This window comes from Bombus impatiens, unplaced genomic scaffold, assembly GCF_000188095.3.
Source record: "Bombus impatiens unplaced genomic scaffold, BIMP_2.2 scf_0054, whole genome shotgun sequence".
Taxonomy (NCBI): Eukaryota; Metazoa; Arthropoda; class Insecta; order Hymenoptera; family Apidae; genus Bombus; species Bombus impatiens.
The window spans coordinates 24,545-46,682 of NT_176473.1; the positions used below are offsets into that span (position 1 = coordinate 24,545).

At 41.5% G+C, this 22,138-nt stretch overlaps 1 protein-coding gene across 2 annotated transcripts in view; it reads left to right on the forward strand.

Annotated features, from left to right (window-relative positions):
* Nucleotides 1-687: 687 nt before the first annotated feature.
* LOC100744837 overlaps nt 688-22,138 on the forward strand; it is a 56,634-nt gene continuing 35,183 nt past the window's right edge. For both annotated transcript variants that reach the window (XR_002947927.2, XM_003485377.4), the window contains exon 1: nt 688-735. The gene's annotated coding sequence lies outside the window, so the exon portion shown is untranslated. The remainder of the gene's footprint in view (nt 736-22,138) is intronic.

Consider the following 22,138-nt stretch of genomic DNA (forward strand, 5'->3'; position numbering starts at 1 on the left):
AAATATAATTCAGCTGCGACAGTTTCGTTAAACCAGCGAATTATTCGTTGAATTATCTGCTCGATATTCTATAAATTTCTATCTAACCACAAAGTAACTGTAACTCGTTAAATAGGAAATACGAGTAAATAAGATCGATCTGTTGTTTTAATCCGACGTTGCATTTTTATCTTGCACTTAACGATGCAACAATTAAAACGAACTCTTCTAAACACAGTCCAAATATAAAATTCTATTCGATGTCATACTCGTACGTAACGCCTCTCTGTGCGAGATACGTTCATTGAGTCAAGAGCACAAGCTGGAGAAAAATTTATTTCGGTGAAAGAGGGCTGTTAGCAGAATAGAATTCGATTGCACATCGAGATCGCGCGAAAACCTGCGCCACGAACGGTGGTGCGGCATCGCAACGCCCGACGCGTCGTCCTGCAAAGCGAAAAATGTTGTAGCAACGGGCCTCGCTGAATTGAAAGTAGATGGATCGGAATGGATGCTGACATTGTGCTTGGAACGATCTTCTTATGAATTTACTCTGAATGCTTCTCCAAGAGGAGGTTTATTCGGTCTGCAGAGACGTTCTATCATAGAACATTAGATAAAGATAAAATACTATGGAGGTGAATCATAGTCCTTTAAAAATACAAATATTTTTTCCTAGCTTTGGAAATAACAAAATCTCTTCTGTGTTTTCAGGTTCTTGCTGTCGCCATTCAACTCGTGACAAGGGACGAGAAGGTATTTCTAATTTTAATCCATCGTTATTAAACTCGCGAGAAGTTTGCCTTTTGGCTATTAATTTGAATACGCGATTACCGTTTAATTTCTTAGAGATGAAACTAGATATCGGGCTTCGATCGATCGCAGTTTCACTTCTTCGCGATTCGACTAATTCGAGTTATTTTCTGAAATAAAAAATACTTTCGGATTTCGCCCCTTTACGTGTTCTATTATAACTGCCTCGTCTCGTGTGAAAGCGTGTTATGTTTCTCCGCATGCACAGGCAGCATGTTATCCGATCACCGATCCGATTATCGATTCGCCGTTCGCCTGTGTACGTGATCAGTCACGGATAGCATTATTTTCGCGTGGCTCGCTCGGTTTACATTGTGTACGCGATTTTCGTTAGCCGGAACGTTTCTATAGCGATCCATGTCGCGTCACTGATCGCGATTGTTCATGAAAAATGGACGGAATAGATGGATAAGCAGCCGTCCATTGTACCATAGTTTTGTTTAAAAATCCGCGTGTTTGCCATTATTTCACCGTATTTCACAAACAGACGCATAGAAAAAGTGAAAGAGCGTTCACGTTTAGCTCTACCGCGTTCCTTTAATCGTTTTCAACCGAGTTATATTTTTTCTAACGTCGAACGATGTCCGAAGTTTGAGCAAAGTATGAGAAAATTCTCGTCACAGCAAAATTCATATTTGTACGGAGCTAAACGTTTGTAGAAACGATCAGGCGAACCATTTGCGTAAAAATTACACTCCTTAGATTTCTTGACAGTAGCTTTAATGGTAAGAAAAAGAAAAGAAAATAGAAGACAAGAAAAGATAGGGAAGAAAACGCAGTAGAAAGAGATACACCACGTGACGGGACGCGACGAATTAAAGATTCTTCGATAGTTGAACGTATCGCGATGAAACAGAGATGTTGAATTATTAATTGAGGAACAAGTTTGTGGAGAGAAATTCTCCGCGAAACGAAACCGTTAAGCCGTATCGTTGCTCCACATTGATACGAAATGAAATTGAAAAGTCGGCCATGGCGGAAACTACTCGTTGAAGGATAGCTGTAATTAGGAAAACTTGGTTCTCGTAATTTCTCTTCCCTTTCCAAAGCTTTCAAAGAGCTCTGTTTATTCTTTCCTTCGGGTTACTTAATTATTTAAACGTTACTGCTTTACGATCAATAGCTTTACAAGCTTCACGGGGTTTATTTGAATAAATTTTAACAATGGACCTGGTTAGATACAAATCTTTAGCCAAATGTTTAGTAAATGACCAAATCGAACAAATATAATTTTCTAATCCCAAATTCCAATATTTCTGATTCCTGCGACGAATTGAACCGCGAGATATCGAGTGTTACCGCGGATTACCAATCTTCTCTGTTCTTACGTAAAAAAGAAAGAAGATGCCAGAAATTCCGAGGATAAATTCGCGCAAAGTACCTTGAACTTTTTCAAGTCTCAGCGAGTTCTTCGAGTCTCGAAACTTCTTCCGTTCGATACTTTTTTCTCGCCGCTTCGTTCTTCCATCTCCAAACGACGTAAATCGCACGACTTAATTCCTGCTACATCCTCGACGATTCTGAAATAGCAGAATTCTCAATGCAGGTGCCAGCTGAATTATAGCGAACTTGGAAAAATTCGATCGGAAATCGTGCAATTTCTCGAACTGTTCAGCTTTTTATTTCACCATTGTTTCGGGTATTCGTGGTAGATTTATATATCTGTTACCGATTACCTCGATGACAGAAAACGTTTCTAAAACCGTGACAAAGTTTCACGAATGTTAATTCGCGAGGAAATTCGGTCGCCTGTTAAAATGAATTATTCATCCGTCCTCCAACGTCCTTTCGTTTCTATTCTCGTCGCAGTATCCTGTCGCTGTTTCCTAAGGGTTTCAACTCCGCTCTATCTTACCTTTCGCGAAGCTCCATTCACTGTACTAACCTAACAGCCTCGATACGATACTCTTCCAGCCACTGTAATCGGTAGAAGAAGACGTTATTACTCAGACACTCTCAGAATATTCTTTACGTATCGTACAAAAATCATCGACGTTTCTCTACTCTGTCGCAGGTTAGAAAATTAAACGAATCGACTGCGAGGATACGAATGCTCGTCTGTAAGGTGATTCGTCGACGAACGACAGACGCAGAAACTTTTCGAAAGCGCGAGTAGGCGGAGATGATTACGTCACGTTTTCGATGTCGCGTGTGGCTTCGATTTACATTGCACCCGCGTCGTCTCGCCTTCTACGCGATAACGAGAAGCCGATCGAATCCGCGACAACTTGGACAAATACTTGCACGGCAAATTTTCTGTAGAAAATGTAGCAGTTTCTTCGTATATATACAAAAGAAATGTTTACCTATTTCTTTTTCTTTTTATCGTAACGAATATCTTGCGAAGACGATCGGCTATAGAAATGAAGCAAAGTTAAGAAAATTATTCTGGAGAAAAGGAAGGGAAAGTTTGGAATTCCTCTGTGCCACTAGTAATTATAGGTAGTGAGAAACTTGGGATGTTACGAATTCCTCTTATCTAATTTAGCATCGAATCGTCCCGAACTCGATTAAATTCCTGTAACAATGTTGTAAGCCATCCTGTCCCCATTCGTCCCGCTCATTTCCAATCAGATTCTTATTATCGGATTAATAACAAGGATCAAGCGCTTGCCGGTGGAAAATCGAGCGAAGGAATTAGCCGAAGTTGTTCGAGTGGCCCGGTAAACGCTTCACGAGTTCCTATCGAAATTTACCCGCCATACTTCGTCGGATTTAGGTTTGCAGGATATTAATAAGCTCGTTGAAAATCTGCGATATCCTCTGCTCGAAACTTGAATCGTAGATAAACGGTAGCCCAGGTTACATCGTCGTTGCTCCATAATTTCCTCTTTGACGTTTCTCTGTAATTTTTGCTCGTTTTATTCGCCATGCTATCTTCAACTGTGTTACCCGATTCCAAAGCCAGGTTTATCTACTTTAAACTCGAAGATCCAACCACTGGATGCAACGGGACAGTAAAGAGAAATTTCGCTGCGCTTCTCGGAATTTCGTGTGTGACTTTCGCCAGTTTAAGAAACGATATTTGCTTCGAATTCTAATTGGACTTGGCGGCTCTGATCTCGACGTAATCTTCGTCGAAATAAAACGCGTAGACCGTTACTTCTGTAGAATATTCCGTTATCTCGGTTATCGCCATGGAAATTGCAATCGTGGCTTTATATTTCTGACGATGCAAATCACACGAGCGTGCGATCCAGCTATTACGCGCGTAATATAATACAAATAGTAATATTAGGAATAGCTACATCGCACGCTCGTGTGCATCACGTCATCAGAAATATAAACCTGCTACATTTTACGTACAAATCAAAATACTGGTAATTCGAACTGATACGCGTTTATAAAAAAAGAAGCTTGAGTAAACAAATCGTATGAGATCAAACAATGTTACAGTATCGAAATTACATTTAAATTGAATTACGAAAGTATCGCGTGAAATATGCATCGGACAAAAAAATTAGATTCTTCTCGTTTCCCGTATAATATCTGTTATTTTAAATAGGAAAGCGGATACAGAAAGACATGTATTACGTTACAACGACGACCGACGAAGGGTAAAACCACTACTAGGATAGCTAAGAGGTCCATGAACAATGGTGACGTTGAACAAGATACAAGAGACACGTGGGTAGAAAAAAGATACGAGAAACTGAAGGTCCCCGGTGAATCTTTGATAAATGGACAAGAAGTCGTATGTTGAATAAAACGTTGAGAGAGGAAGTCAGAAAACCATAGGAAATCTTTTTTTTCTCGTGAAAGAAGAGGGCGATTTATTTCGTTGAAGGGATAACTCGTTAAAAATAGAAATAAAAGGAAAAGTAGAATCGTCAAGAGGAACAGACCTTTTTCGTAAATCTTGCGTGAAACTTGCTAAGAAATTCCGCGAGCCAAATCGACTAAATTTCGTCGATGGTGCGTTTAACCTGGACCGATCGAAGGCGAAGGATTACGGCAAACGATGATCACGGTAAACCGGGATACGACGTTCCAGCCTGGATGAGGTCGTGAAATTAACGTGGAAACCACGTTACAACGACGCCCGCTACTCGGTGATTACGTTAAACACGGTGATTCGACGACTGGAGGGACAGGTTACAGGGCTCGTGACACGTTTAAAATCGTGGGATTAAAGGATGAAACGGATGGCGAGGCGATTAGTACGAGTATAAAGGACGTGGGAGTACCGACGTTAAAAAGATGGATCTGCCAGGGAATTTTGATGAAAGAATAGCGAAATGGATGGTATTGGATGGAACGTAGAGGCGAAGCAAAATATGATTATATCGTTAAAAGTATGATTATTAAAAATAAGAGTCGAATAATTGTCACAAAGCGAGGGAAGAATAGCCTTAAAACTGTAACCGCTACAGATAACATCTTACGAGGTATTACAAAATACAATGGTAGAATTAATTTGAATAAGGGTTGGAATTCACCAAGGTCTACGAGGTAGCGAGAAGGGTTGTCGATTTTCGCGTCTGGCTATCTCGAGTCGACTCCGGATACCTCGGTTACTTCTTTTCTCTTCAATAATTCAATTCTTCTCGTACTTCTCAAGGTCTTCTTCCGCCATAGGCTGAATTCCAGTTTCTTCCACTTAAATTTCGCTTAAAAAAAGAATTTCGAAGTAGTTAAAAGGGAAAGAAGAAAAAGTTTCTCTCGAGGACAACAAAAAAGTTCCTGATACTTGTAATTTCGAAATTTCTTCTTCATCTCGCTTTAAATTTCAAGTTTCGCGCTTCCTTTCTCACTTTTAAAAGGATTCTCTTCCAATCCTGCAAAAAAGTTCGAAAAATTCACAGCATACCGACTCAAGGTAGAAAACAAGTTCTTAAAAATTATTTTTAGAACCTAGAGGAAGTTGTATCCGTCTCAAGGATAAAAAACGAAACGGTTGAACGATTCATCCGTCAAAGGAACAGAGAGAGAGAGAGAGAGAGAGAGAGAGAGAGAGAGAGAAAAGAGGTATGCCCAGAGGTATACTTGATTTACGCACCAGGGTTGAAATTCCGGCACCCCAGGCATGCTTGAGATATTAATAGAGCTTAATTTACAAGGCCGAGGAGCTGCAGAGAACAAGCCACCAGTCGGCAGGATCAATGCGTACCTTGCGTTCTTGCTGTTGGACCCCGTTCCTCTCTCCTTCCTTTGGTTCCCCGCCTCTCTCCTTCCCTTCGCTCCTCGCCTCTCTCCTTCACCATACCCATTCTTCCCTATTCCCAATGTTTCCTCTCGCAGAATTCATGGCGTATAATCAAGCGTGTTGCGTATCGATGCCGCTCCGATTTGTTCGAATCTCCTCGCGCTGAAATTCATCGTTCAGGTCTATGAATATGACCAAAAATTCCACATTCGATTACAGAAAGACTCTTCGCTGTTCTGACTGGTTAATCGGTTGCTTAATTACGTCTGCAAGTATTAGAGGAAATAGAGTCGCGTGATGTTCTGCAAGTTCTTCGTTCGACTTTGTCGAAGCGTATTGCGAGTTAGAAAGAACAGCGAGAAAGTACACCGGAGCTGGTTGAGCGTTGTATAAAATTAACGATAAAGATTATGAGCGACAGCGAGTCAACGGTAGAGAAAACGGCACGCTGTGCCATTATGGCTCGTATTTCATTTAGCCACGCGATAAAGCTAACCGTTGAGAAGTACTCGCGTGCCGACAACCCTTCTGTTTGTCTAATCCAATTCGACGGGCTTATGTTTATGTATTTACAAGATAGTCAATGTGGAATGATTGGGAATCGATATTATCGATATTAATTAATTATTAACTTGGTAAGTATCGTTTGATAAGTATCAGTATCGTATCGTTCAATAAGTTGAAGTTTCTGTAAAATTCCTATAAAACTTCATTAGCTCCGCGATCCATTTTCATGTCGCTCGTAACGATATTAATGTCATTTATATAACTACCCACCTATTACTTACACAATCGATTGGCACGGACTATTAACCGCATCTCGCGTGCGCTGTTTCATAAAGCGTCCATAATCAGCAGGACGCGCTCTCGATCATCGTTCATTACAGGGCTTTACGTAATCCTAAACGAGGTTTCTGCACAGAACAAAGGAGAACCATCCTCGTTCGTTTTTTTTTTTCCTCCAGCTCATCCTCGTTATTCCGTGACTACTACGTCGCTTCGCATTCGCATTTCTCGCGAAATTCAACTTCCTATCGGTTGTTAAAGTAAAAAGTAATAAAATAAAATAAGTCAGAAACGCTTGACGAAGTTTTTGAATATGAAAAAAGAAACTAACGTTGCTTGTACGCACGTATCGAGATTGGGTTTCTTTCCCCTTCGAGGAGAACAAATTCGATAAGGATCGTCGAGTGTATCAATTTGCAAATAGGTAGAACATTTACATTTACTATTATTGCTTAATGTATATGTAAACTGAGTCTGATATCTGTGACAAGATAAAAGAAAATGCTCTCTTCACTGATTCTACCATTCTTGCTAGGACACGCCATATACCTACGTTCCACGTGTAATTTCGCTTGATTTCTATTCTTTGTGAATAGCAGTCCGGGTTCACGAACTCGAATCTCTCTCTTCCAACTTTCAATACAATTTGTACGTGTACGTCGAACTCCATCGTGTATTACGTTTAATACGGACAGATTAGTATGATATATCATCGACAGAGGACGATGGACGGCTATTAAGGAGGCGCACCACTTGCTCTCCACTCCACTCGGGTGCTAACAATTTATCTCGACGATCGCTTGGATTATCCTCACGGTTGCTACAACGTTCGAACACCGCCTCCATTAGGGAAAATTCACGCGTACAAAAAACGATGTTTCTGCTTTTTGGGGAATTATCGGAGAGTATCTACAACGGAGAGCTTCTGAAAATCCGACCGATCGAATTTCGAATCTATCGCTAAGAGAATATAACAGTGGGCTAACAAATGTACCTGGAGGCAGAAAAAATTGGGAAAGAAGAACTTTTCTGCAAATCACTTTCGATAGTTTCACTGCAAAAGTTGTTGATCGATTGTATAATAATTTTGGAAGGGTAGGAGATAAAATTAATGTTTGAGAGGAAATAACTATTACGGGGCAAGTTAGTCGATGATTTTCAACTAGTTCACGAGTGGTTGTCAAGTTATTCGCGCTGTGGCGCGATGGCTTAACGTCGGAATTATGGTTGAAACTTGGGCAGGCGAGAAGGAAACGCGTGACGGAGCGAGTTGTCGGGCGAAATTTATGGAAACGCTCAACGGCCGCTTAATTTCAGTTAATTCGCGCAATTAGCAACAATCGCGCGTCGCTAAATTCTCCTCGTCGTTCCGTTTCCTCGATTCCGGCGACTGTCAGCTCGGCTTCGTTCCGCTTCGCTTCATCTTGATCCTTCTCACGTTCGATGTTTTATAAAAGAGAAGGAAACGACGCTGTTGACGAGCCCTTCGCCGTCGCGTTTACGATCCGTGAAATTATTCTTCGTACGGCTAACAATGCTGTCGAAAAATTCTTCCTATCTCGTCGCTCTTTTCTTCGATATCCTCCTAATCCTAATCCTCGATATCCTAAAATTGCAATACGAGCATTTCGGAAAATCAGACAACGCGACGAGATAAGAAAATTCTCGTATAACGAGCAAATAAGGAATCTATGAAATTATTATACGTGCGTAGAATTTGTACAAGTTTGACGTGGGGTCAGGAGAACGTAGAATTCGAGCTGCTTCTTCTTCTCCGAGAAACAAAAGATATTTTACCGAAAATCCAATATACGCCACTTCTACAACAGTATATTATTTCAGTAGATAAAAGTTGAATTAGAAGGATTTCAGACGGCTGTCTGACTAATACCAGATTCATACTACTTGCATCGACTTACACACAAATATACAGTACAAGCTACTTCTACGGCAGCACGCCACTTCGGTAGACAAGACTACGGGAAAAAAGTTGAATTAAAAGGATTTAAGAAAGTTGTCTGACCAACGCGAACTCGTTCCACTCACGGCCGACTTTCGCTCGTATCGTTTCTCCGACATAAAGCCTCGCTATATCGAGTAAGAACATATCGAGCTGTGGAAAGGATCGAGGGCGATATAGACACGTTGTGTTTTGGTAAAAGCACGGTCGAGTGGCTTTGCCACGCGGAATAATTGCTTTGAATTTCCTCGTTTAATCGTATCTCCGGAATTCAGTTGTTATCGCATCGCTGTTTTTCCACCCCGATGGAATTTTCGCTTCGCGGAATTCTATTAATATTCCTCATCGCGCACCTAAACAAGAACTTCATTTTACATTCATTGGCTCCGCTATTACGCGTACAACGTACTCGCTTCCGCGCGTCCTATCGGCTGGATTATCCACCGGCTGAACCGTTTCGATTCTTTGCCTCGCTCCTTACTTCGAACTTTTTTAAATTCTCTTACAATCGCGTAAAATATTAATGTAGCCTTGCAAAAACGCGTGTGCTGTTCTTTCGCGCGGTTTTAAGAGACGTGGCGCTGTAATTACGGAGATGTACAAAAAGGAAGAGACAGTGCACTTGGCCCGAGCTCTGTTAATTCTGTGCGTCTTTGTAATGTGGCGTCATACGAGTCAACGAAGGATTTGAATCGGGAGGGAAAGTTGATTTTGTTTTGCTAAGTTCAAAGATAAACGAACCCCGGGCAAAATATTATCGCCGTTATTTGTAATCAACCGGATTTACAACAGTCATATAGTCGAATAGTTGAAGAATTAAAGTGTTGAGAATTGTGGATCTTAACTGCCGAAATAAAAATAAAGGAACACTAAGGTTACACTCAGAATTCATATTAAATTAGTTTTAGATTTATTTAATAAACGATTTCCAGGATCTTACATTTGCATGCGTCACAGCACTCTCTTTGCCTGTCTTTCGAGACACCGCGTACACAAATACTTCCACACACTCATATTCACATACGTGTGTCACTACTACGCGACCAATCTAGTCTAGCACACAAAATTATACGTATCTCAATATAGAGAGTTGAATAGTAGCATTGAGCGAGCGATATATACTATCACTATACTTGTACTTAAAGTGATTTTAATATAATCGACTGTTACAATTTTAGCACTCGTCTGTTTATTAAACAAACCAACACGTTTAAATTTCGTACGTGTTAATCGAGAAAAGATGAAAAAATCTAGTGTGACTATTTTTTTGGGAACTCTAGAATAATCGTTATGTGTGTGTTTGTGCTCAGAATTTATAATCAGAAAAGAAAATTGTCGTAAAATCAGGTACATAATCCGTACATGAAATTAACATAGAAACGCGTGAACCAGTTTGCAATGGTCTCGATGATCGAATTATAAACTGTTAGTATCAACGTCACGTCGAACAGCCTGTTACACAGACGTTATCGTGCTGTTCGCGTTACGGTATCTGGACGATAAATCATTTCCCCCTCACTCTCCTTGCTCCACGCGGCACCAGTGTCTTCATAAAACAACATAACATCGCCTCGAATGACAACGTTACATCGAACATTCGAAACCGACTAATTCACCATCTACCACGTATCCATCATCAGCGTTTCTATTTGCAAACTTGTACTTTCGAGTTTGTGAAATGGATCGTGTTGAAAATTTTAATCAAAACTGCAGAGAACCGGAAATGGAAACCAGAAATTCCATCAACCGTGTATCGTTATTATTTCCATTTCGTTTTCCAATTTTCGAAGATGCAGAACGTAGAACCTTTGTTACAGCGGAAAAGTAATTTCTACGTTTAAAAGGGAATACAGTGGAAAAAGGCATACGTACGAGGTTCGCGAATTGCTGTATGAAAAATAAATATCAAGAACAAATATTCATCCATTGTCGTCATCGGTTCGATGCAGACTCGGTTCCTCGAGTTTCAAAAATTTCATTCCTGCTTTTCATCGATCGTCAGCTATGCAAAAGATTCCAAACTATCCCATCTATTTCGCGTAATCGACTGAACGATTAAAGCTTCGTGCTAGTTCGTGTAAAAGAGAAAAAAAAATAGGAAAGTTTAACCAATTATGAAGAGGAATGGCAAAAAGTTAGGGAACAGGTTGTTTTGTAGCCTCGAAATAGCGAATAATCGATGTATTGTAACAAGCTTGTTCTTATATTAATTTATCACTAGCCTGTCGTTATAGCGTAACAAAGACGAGTCGAAACGATTCAAAATCTATGAAATGGGATAGAAAAAATAATCAAAGCCCGGAGAAGGAAGTTGGAAAGGAAAAATGAGACTGAAAATCACGCAAGCGGACGTTGAAAGACGCGATGGTATTCGGTTACTCGTTTGACAGTTTCTCCGGTGGATTTCGTTTCCAGATTTCCCTCCTCTCGAAAGCTTTCTTCTCGAACAAAAGATGATCTTTGCGCGGTCGGTCCTCCGGTTTCGACGTGAAGCCAACGAAGTCTCGGTATAGTCGCCGACTGCGTGGAACGAAGCAAGGAACAGTCGGCTCTGTAACGTCTTCGCATCTGCACGCTGCCATATTGTCTAACTATGGTAGGAGCAAGATCACGAGCCACCAACTTTTTCTTCAGAATTCTGCTAACTTTTGCGTGGGGATTTTGAAATTGCTGCTCGTTGGAAAGCTCGCCACGTCCCTCGGATTAATGCAGCGACTCTTCTGATAACAGAAGAGTGGCGAAATAGATCGGATTGACGATACGTGAAAAGGAAAGAAGATTTCGAGTTGGCGTAAAGACAGGAAAAATTCTCTTCTCGCTTATCAGGCAGCGACCACTCTGGCCAATAATTTGCTAAAGTTGAACACACGATTGCCATTGGTTGTTTCATCGGAGAAATTCGCCAAGAAGTAGCGAACATTAGAAGTAGAATAATGGACTTAAGAAGAAAGACCATCGAGTACGATAAGGATCGATTAAGTGGACCAATGGAGAACCGAACTGTGCTGCCGAATCGTTCGTTAGAAGCCAATAGTCTGGTGGAAGGGCTGTGGAACAGGCTAGACTACCAACGATGTCGTTAACGCGATCCCTAAAAGTTGCTGGAATCGCTGATGAAGCAAACGGAGGATACAAATGATCCGAACACCGAAGCAGAAACGATTCTTTAACTACTTTGCCGAAAGTCGAAGATTGTATTCGAAGAACAGGCTCGCGGAGTGATCTGGAAGTTCTGTTTGCAGAATTTAGGAGGCTCACCGACCAATTTAATGGTTTTGTTCGGACGAAATATTTTGAGAATAGACGGAATACTCGAGAGTAATCGAAGGAAGATTCGATAGGAAAAGATTAAGAATTTTTCCTTTAATTATTTCTGGCTTTAAACGCTTTTACGTGGTTTATTCTTGTACGTGTGATAATTTGGAACTGAACGATTCCAGTGAGTTTGCTTTTTCCAAGTTTCGTCTGAAAAGAATTGGACAATAATGGAAATTTGCTTGTTCCAACTTAAAAGTTCTAATTTAACAGAGTACAATTTCTTAGATGAGATAGAAACCCGGATTCCGATTCTCCTTCTGTAGTTTCTGTATTTTCTAAAGTCGAAAGGTAAATTCAAGGAGTAAACAGCTTTTGAGGGAGGAAGAAAAAGAAAAAGACGATCGAAGAGAAGTGCCAATCCTTAACGAAGTGTTCCGCGACCACGAACAACCACAGGATCGCGAGAATCGCTTTTGTTCCTCGCCTCTATTTCCGGCGTTCTCTGGTCCGCTCGTTCTAGCGGAAAAGGATTCCTTGAAACGGAAGGAATCAGCACCGTTTTGGTTGCCAGTAGGCAAACGTCCAGCGGAGATTCGCTCGAAGAAACAAGAAGACACGTAGCTGAAGACTGGCGTGAAACATAATCAACGGACCAATGCAATTCTTATGGATTTCGCTCGATAAGATGGTAGATTCTTAACGAAGCTTCTTCGTCGACGATGCTTTTTAAATATTAATAAAAGAAATCAATATCTTGCGGTTGAGGATGTAGCAATAAGAAAAGGAATATTAGTAGAAATTACAACGAAAGAAGAAGAATCTATTTACGAAGAAATAAAACTAAGCAAGCAAACGGTTCTAAGAATAACTATAACCATAGGTCGTGAAACACAAGACACCTCGCAGCACCAGTCCAATCCAATTCTCTCATCCTTTCGTATCGAGGATACGGGTATTTTCCATCGTAGAAAGTACGCGATATTACTGGAAGACAGAGAAATCGTAAGTGGATTAAACCAATGAACGGTCAGACAAATGGAGCAAGGAGCGTAATCTATTAAACAGTGAAACAGGATCGCTCGTGATAATGCTGCATGTAAAGATACGTTGCGCAAGAGTTAGCATTTTGCGCAGAACTGCAACAACTTCTGGATTCAGCAGCCACTTTAAAATTCGATTAAACTTTTCACCCAAGTTCCTCGAAACTCCACCGTGTGTATTAATATTTCCAAGCGTTCAAGCCGTTCAATGTGTCAGCGAGAATTAGAAATATTCGTTTCAAATAAATCTGATTCGACCATTGGTTGACACGGCTGATTAACCGGAGGGCCATTTTAATAAATTAAATCATTGTCCTATAAATAAAGTTAAGTGACCATTAAGTATTCGAAAGCAAACTTGAAATTCTTGTCCTCGTCTAAATTGCAGAAACTTGTAGTTTTTTAATTTAAGAACGAAAACTCACCGGCCGTGAATGTTTCAACGTGATGTGACAAGTATAAACGCAATTTTATAGTAGAAATCCTACTACCCCGGAAATGGAAATAACTTGCAGCGTAGGAGGAGAACGTTGTTTCGCACGATAGCAGGTGTTCGATGGTCGTATCGGCAAACAATTTTCTAGCGGAATCGCCTTCACCCGGCAATTTTAAGTTGCCAGGGTAGCAGATTTCTTTGCCGAGCCATGGCAGCCGTTCGTGAATAATTTAACGCTAAATGACACCGTTAAACGAAGCTCTCGTGAAACACGGCCAATTCCGATCTACCGCCAACTGAATTATGCAACTGTGGTCTTTGTACATACTTCTTCGCGGATGATTTGTCGAGTAATCGGTGGAGAATGCCAGTTAGGGGATGGTGAACGAGAATCTCTGTGTCAGTTCATTTAGAAATATCACTCGTGCGCTATTTTGAGCTCTCGTTTGAAAATTAGGCAAGAAATTCGTAACCGATACGAGCAAACTATAAACGACGCTATATTTTCGACAAAGTATAGTTCATCGCTTTTCGAACGATGGTGAAATTTTAATTTCGTTCTATTTTCTATCGCGATGTACCATCTTTCCTGACGCTAGTACTAAATACCTGCGATTTTCGAATGTAAGTCACGTCCACGTGGAATTACATCTCGACGTATCGGAATCTAAACGTCCCAGCTATCTTGTTCAGACGACGCACTAACAGTAAGATACCCTCGATTAAGTTTGAACCCCGAAGAAGTTGTAATGCTTAAATCCCGTGGTGTCAGAATGTAATTCATCGTGGACGCGGCTTGCAACCGAAACACACAGCAGAAAACGCTTCAGGCGATTGATTTTAAGTCGTTTCAATTTTTATATCGTTGAACGATAAAACTAAAATTCTGAAACTAAGTATCTATTTTCTGTGTAACTTTCAAACCACGTGACAATACGGGCGAGAATCAAATCAAAATCAGAACTCGCCAATTGCAGCTCAAAAAAACGTTTAAAATTCTCTAGTAGAGCCGAATTTTTCTTGCGAACAGGGAACTTCATTTTATCAACGTTTTTCTCCAGTCGTGAAAATTCGTCGTCTAACGAAGCAATTAGCGGATCGTCAGCCACGCAGCAGCGATTTAATTTCACAGTTGCGCCTGACCGTCCGCACAGTCTTTAGCTGCGATTCCGCATGTTTAATTCAAGAGGGTCGCGCAGGTCTGCGGAATGCGAAAACGCGATACGAGTGAGTGACACGTGTCAAGGTCGCGCACGAGCCTCGAGAAACCGAGCTACGTAACTGTGTTCCGTGCTTGAGCTTTAACACATCGAACGTATGTCCACGAGTTCGTAAAGTGTAGTAACGTTCTCGTATACCGTGGCGAAAATACGCGAAGGAGAAGGAGATTGCGAATACGTTTCTCGCGGGAACGAGCTTCGCCCGTCGTCGAAATTCTCCGCGGTCAATTTCACTCTGAAAGCCTAGCGGACCGCGGAAGCAAGAAATGGCCCCGCGTGGTTGCATTACCGTGTCACGTTCAGAGGGCTGATGACTGCATTTGCCTTCACGAATGGAGGATTTAGTTTCGACGAGCATGGAGTTTTGGTGTTCCAAAGAGGAAATATCGATGGTACGTTGGGGTAGAAGTAGGACACGTGGAGTTTGAGTAGCGGTCGAAGTAAGGTGTAGTTTGTGACTGAGCTCCGAGAGTTAGGAACACGCGGAAGGACCAAGTGTTTGAGAGTAAGGACGAACGTTCAGCTGGATACACGTATTTGAATGTGTTTTTAGAATGACTGGATCGAGCGAAAGCCAGTTCGAAACGGTTCGAAGCTCGTGCTGTTGGATTGATCGATGTAGAGAGCATATACCCAAAAGACCTTCTATTCTTCATTTTAGCATATTATCATAAGTTATGTATCTTCCGTTACATGTACCGTAAACTAAACGATAATAACGATATATATCATGCACTAGGAGAGAAACGGTATGACCAACGATAGGGAGTTGCACGAATAAGAAATAAAATGCTCGAAGTAGTATTGTATGGTCTGGGTCGGACAAATAGCTTGATCGCCTGTTGCTGCAATTTACGACTGCCTTGATCCGGTGCAACAGTTGAGGACAACCGATACAGTCTGTTTAACGCTTGATCGCTCACTAATGATGCTATGATCTTGGTAGAAAATTCTTCGAAAATTCCACGTTTCTGCTACGACCACATCTGCGAGACACCAGGTGGTGGTTTGTTACAGAAGGTAAAATGTTGCTGTACCTGGATCGAAGTGTTTCCTCGTTGCAAGGCGAGCCCATTGCTTCTTCGAAACGATAATCATCATCCTCTAATAATAATAATAATTTTAGTTTCATAACCCTGAGATAAATCGGCATGCAAAATCGTGTAAAAGCAGGAAGAGTTAGGAACCGACGAGCGATTACAAAAGCCAGAAAAAGAATGAAATAAAGAGAAGAAAGACTATCGCGTGCTCGGTGATCGCGACTATACTTAGCAGCGTTGCTGACCCGAAACGTCGTTACGACGCATTAGTAGCACAACCTTGATCCTTTTATTCAGTGTCTCCCGACTACGTAACTTCGAAATCGATACCTTAACTTGCCCAGGGTCAGCTGCGACCAGTTTCGAAATTGCGGTTAAATCTCTCGTAGCTCTTTACCGAAATAAATCATTCAGGAACGTTCGACTCGTCATGGAATTCCTCATAGACGAGTGATTTCTAGAACGAAACGATCCTTTTGCGAGTTCCTTTTTCCACGGAACAATTCTGTGGCCCTTTATGGCGTAACTTTCTATCACCTTCCATCTTGGATCCGAAAATCCCTTCTTCCAAGGTTCTAGCATCCATCTTCCGTGTTTTCCACATGAGTTACAACTGTTCAGTCGCCCCTACGGTTCTCATAACAATCGAGTAAGACGTTTCACGAAGGCCAACAGCTTCCTACGTATCTAAGAAACGCGTTGGACCCTCCTGATCACTCACTTCCTGTTTATCCTGCCTTTTGTTTCGCGTGATTTCCCCCGATCCTTTCCTTTCTCGTCTCACTTAAGACGCGAAGTAAGTGTACCAAACTCGGCAATTTATTATAGCCATTTCTTTCGTGTTTTCTTAGATCATTGAATAGAACGAACTCACGTCTGACAGTGAATTCTCGTAGATACAAAATACTTTTGCAAAACGGAACTTTCCTTTTCTTCGTTCAAACAGCTAACTACTTTGCATAGCGTAGTGCCATAGTTACAAACTTGAAATTTTACTCGGAAAAGAAAGGCGTTTTGCCTGCCGTTTTTTCCAGCCGAAAACAAGAAAAAGGACGAGGTATCGGTGAAAAAGAATACGACGAGAAGAGAACCGATCCGAAGGAGGATCGGCGCGCCTGTTGCTCCGACATGACACTCGAAGAGGCCGAGTGGCCTGGATTTCCGTTCGTGAACCCAGCGACCAGCGAATCACGCTCCTTTTTCCTGCTCGCTTCTCTTCCGCCCGGGCATTGCCGGCCCGCTTATATTCGTCCGTTCTTGCCTGCTCGTCCCTGCACATCCGCCACGATCAATACTCACCTGACCGAGTCTGTACACACAGATGCAGGTACATACGCAGTGCGCAGGTGTGCGTTTCGCGAGAAATTCACCTGCCAACGAACCCGTGCGTTCAACGACAAATCGTACAACGAAAGAAAAATGCATCGAATTCATTTTCTCGTCGTGCCATAGGAAGAATTTTGGCCATTCGAAGGAATATTCGAACAGATGTGAAATTTAATTTAAGATAAGCATAGTAACAAGGTTTCATATCGATTCTACGATTACCAGGAAGCTATCGATATACTTCGATAGGAAGAGTCGATGAATTTCTATTATATAACTTCTTGCGTGCTGCGGGTTACCCACGCTGCATTTATAGCGTTTCAGCGAAAAAAGAATGGGAAAGGCAAGCAATATATTTTAACGGAGCATCGACAAGTTCGAAACTGCCAGTTTTCGCATGGATCCTTCGGTTGGAATTTATTGTAGGCAAAGTAGATTTGACCGATTATTTGCGGCTTTGGCGATCGAGTACGGTTACGAAGATGGGACAGGATTTAGAGTTGGCTAAACGGAGTTAGAGACGACGGGATGGAGAAGTTGAAAGTGAATTCAAGTTGATGGATGGCGTTCGATCGCGCCTTTGAACTTTGCAGAAGGAATTATTAATCGAAGATAGGTACGCAGTAGTCGCGTGGATGAGGAAGATCGATGAATCGCAGCGGAATCGAGAAATTATAAATCGAATTATCGATGGAAGAAGGAAAAACTAAATGAAATAAACCTCGTGATGAACGGAGGCGGAACGTTTTAATTAACAAAATTCGATACTTTTCACGATCCTCGTTCCTGACGATTCACTTTAGCCTTTCTTCTTTAACGAAGAGCTCCGAGACTGGACTTGAGGGAACGCGTCTTTTGATCTCGCAACGTCCACCCTTTTATCGCGAACTTTCCACAATTTTCGGCTTTCATTTTCGTGGTGAAGGCAAGGCCGCTACCGAGATCTCATTCTTCTTCTAAAAAAGCGGCCATACAAGAAGCGATAATAAAAATTCTAAGAAACTACCCTTGGATCTCTCTATTGTGAGTCAAAGTTGACGGAGATCCGACGCTACCAAGAAAAGCCATAAAAGAGACGCTAAACGTTCTAAAGAAGTCGACCAGTCCATAAACCTTACAGTTGTAAAAGTTTCGACGGAACTAAGTTGGAACGAATTTTCATGGAATAATACGAAGGAGGATGAAATCGATCAAATTTAAGAGAAGCAGTTGGAGCGTTGTATAAAGCGCTGGCAACGATCTCGAGCGAAAGCGACGTTTGAAAGCTCTGTTTCAAGAACGGAGAAGCTCTCGAAGAGCTAGCAGCTTTGGGAATGAATTCGAATGAAAAAAAAAAGAAAAGAGAAGCGAAAGATCAATTAGAGAATGCAGAGCAAAACCTGGTGGGAGGCTTTTGAAGAAAGCGACCAGGGTTTCGCCAGCGAAATATCTTCGTAGGGAACGTGAACACTCGAGTAACGTGGAATCGAAACGAGTGAGAAAATTCGTAGAAAAACTTGAAGAAAACAGTCGACGAAACATCGAGGCGAAGCTCAGGCGTCGGCATCGTTCGTTAACGGCGGAGATTATCGATGCAAACTCGTCAAATGTTTTGCGACGGTGATCGTGTAAAATTTGGAATTGTTCGATCAGCTGAAAAATTAGGTTTGAAAGTCACGTTTTATTACCGGACACTGATAAAAAACACAATTACTCTAATTTCTTCGTACTTTGTTAAGCTGTACTGAAGTTCAGTTAACGAACTTCATGATCGACAAATATTCCACTCGCGCAATTGTAAATAAATTCCAATCGCGCGATCTTCTTGCTTCGTGGTATTTACGCTACCGATACAGCCTCTTAACGAGCATGCTTTTTAAGAGACAGCTTTTCCGTTGTTTTCTCGAACTTTCTCCTCTCAGACTTCTTCGAGACTTTCTAGACATCTTCGGTTTCTCGTTCTTGGATGTCTCTTTAGCTTCGAGGATCTTTGCCGCGTGCTCGCGTAACCCTCCAAGTACACACACAACCTCTAAGATCGTGAGTGTGTAAACGGATTTCTCGCCTTCGTTTTCGTCCCTGTCATCATCCTTCTTTCTTAAACCCTGCTTAAAGTTCACGACTTTCCACCTAATTTACGCTCCTACGTCAAGCTTTCTCTAAGATCTGCGACTATGATACGATGATAATTTTGTTGCGTAGATATTATTACAGAATCGTTGAGAAATTTACAGCTACCTAGAAGAATAGAAGAAAGTGATACCATGCTTGTTACATCATGAACTTCTTAGCGGATATTTCTCAAGTTACTGCAACGTACGACTAAAAGTGTGTAGGATTTGATATATTTCGCTTTTCCAGTCGCAAAGACTGGTCGCTGCTACAAATTAACAGAGATTGGTCTCCGTTGCTCCATCCAAATCCTAAATCTCGTTAACGGCGTCTTTCTTCGGCTAACGTCAAAAAGCATCAATTTAATAACTGCACATGGCGCGCAGAAGCTGTGAAGCTTCGTCGGAACCGCGAAATACACGCACGCTGGTAAAATATCTACGGAAGCAACTGTGACCCGGGCACAAGTCGGGCAAAACTCGGCCTTCGCGAATGGTTAAACGTTTAATTAAATTTCCGCGAATTACAGATGACGAACGATACGTTGGTCGTTGAACGCCGATCATAATTTAATTAAAACCGTATTTAATTAGCATATTTTGTAGCCGATGCGTAACTTACAAAGCGAACGATGTAAAGAACGTGGCCGTGTAAAAAACCGTTCATCCGTGAAGGGGGAGGAATCGATTTCCAGGTAGCGCGCGGAACCTTATTATGTCGTAGGTTGTCGCCATGTCGTGAACCACCGTGTTGCGTGCGATAATAACATTTTTCTAACGAACGATAACACCACCATCCTCTTTCCTTTTACTTTATTCCTGTTTCTCTATTTTCTTTCTCGCTTCTTATTTTTATCCCACTCGTTCCATCGAGTACGATGGCGGAGAGCGTGCTATCTTCGGAGTTAACGAAGGGATGATAAAAGTTGATAAAAAACCGCGACTCTTGATGTCTCGTTACCGTAGTATACGATGGCCTGCAAAGTTCTAGAAAAAGTAATTCTAAGGAAACAGAAGATCGCCAACTGGCTTGTTTAAAAGCGACGTTTTCACGTTTGCGATGTCAGGTGAACTAATATGGCGTTTTATGGCTTTGTCCGCTTGGATCACCGCCTCTTTCGATCCCTTTACGACGCGTAAAAATTTTGCCACCTAAAAACACTCGTACTCGAATTGCCAGTAAATCCAACGAACGTAGTAATCGCGAATAACGACGAGTCTTCGTTTAGAAATAGCGAAATGTACGTATAAATTAGCCTAATGTTACGACTACGAGATTGTCCCCTATGTTTTTAAGTATCATCGCTCGTATCTTTTCTTTCATTCTTTATTTATCATCTCATAAACGTAATTTCTCATGTGCAGTATGATTCTATGAAAATTCGTCGAAGAACGTTTCATTCCACTTCGCTGCACTGAAATAGAGTTTGAAAGTTCAAACGCAGTGCCTCCTGCTTCGGTTACAGATCTCGTGGGGAGAATCGAAGATTTCTTAAGAATTATGAGGTCGATCGTGCTGGGTTCTCGTTCGATCGTAATTACGATGGAGAGGGAAAGAAAAGACAAGTTCCATCAAAACGGAGGATTCGTTTCGCTGTTTTCAAAACCAATAAACTGCAAACGTGACGCAATCGTAAATCGGTTGGACGATTGAACAAGAGCTTCTGGCAAAGATCGTCACCGATCACTCGATGGAATTTCTCTCGCGATTACTTTGAGATTGGTCGATGCGTTTTTCACCTGAGCACCCATGATTACTTCTCTCATTTACTATCGTATTGTTATCGCGTTTTCTTCATGGCAGAACCGTCGGATCCTCGCAGCAAAGGATCTGGAAATCGTTCATTCTCGTCATTTATATTGTTACATGCAACGCAGTCGTATACCTAAACGTCTAGAATTCTAATAAAAAAAAAGAGAAATAAATAACAAACTGTCGAGAATAAAAAGAATGTCAAAGTGAAAAGAGGATGCTACTGTATTTTAGCAACGATGACATCGAGATATCGCAGTACGATGGTTAAAAAGAAAAATATGGTATAACGATATTACGTAGAGAAAATGTTTGCAAATCAACGAATCGAAAGATTCTTCGTGGAAAGACAAACTCGTTCTTAATGATCGGGTGTTACGTAAAAGGACCTTCAGTTTCTCCAAGATTTACGTAATTTGTGTAGAAGACTGAAAAAACGAGAGAGAAAGGAGAGGCTCTCGACCGTCATCTTATTCGTTGGTTGCATTCGGGATAAAAAAAAAACATCGACTTTTCCAGCTGATTTTTCCAGTTCATAAAGAGGCTCATAAAAATTACGCGGTGACATTAACGTCCTCTCGAACTGAACTCCGCGCGTCTTCCGTACGAGTTGCTTCATCCTCGATTTACGTGCCAGTGGCTGGGTCAAGGGTAGATGCATCGGTATCGTGCATCACGTACTACTCCGCTTCTCTGTGAGTTTTCATGGGTCTGCGAAACGGTGATTCGAAGATTTTATATCTCGACGCGGACGCTACGGTTGAATCATAGCGTAATCTTCGACCGTAACGAGGACAGAGCGTAAAATCTGAGAAAAACAACGTGGTGTGACGTTTTTCCTCGATGTCTGTTTCGTTTATTGTTGGCTACGCAAATACCACACCCTGTATGATGAAACTGGAGAAGAGGCAAGTTCGCCGGAATAAACGAATTTGTTCGATGACGCGTTATATCGATCGAACCTCCATTTCGGTGAATAAGTCCGCGTACGGTGTTGAAATAGCCAAGTGAATAAAATAGTTTCTCTCGTAAAAAAGAAAGTTCGTAGAAAAGACCATGTTAAAAACATTGGACTTGGAGAGACGAGTGATCCGGGCAGAAAGAAAAACAAGAGAAATGAATAGAGGCAGAAATAAATCGAATGATGAATAAATTACAACGAATGAATTAACGGAAAACACACGATTCTCGAGTGTAATTTGCATATCGACAGATCCCGCGAACCTGTAACATATAGTATTTCCAAAATAATAGATGTCCCGCGCTCAAAAACGGTTGTAAATGCCATAAC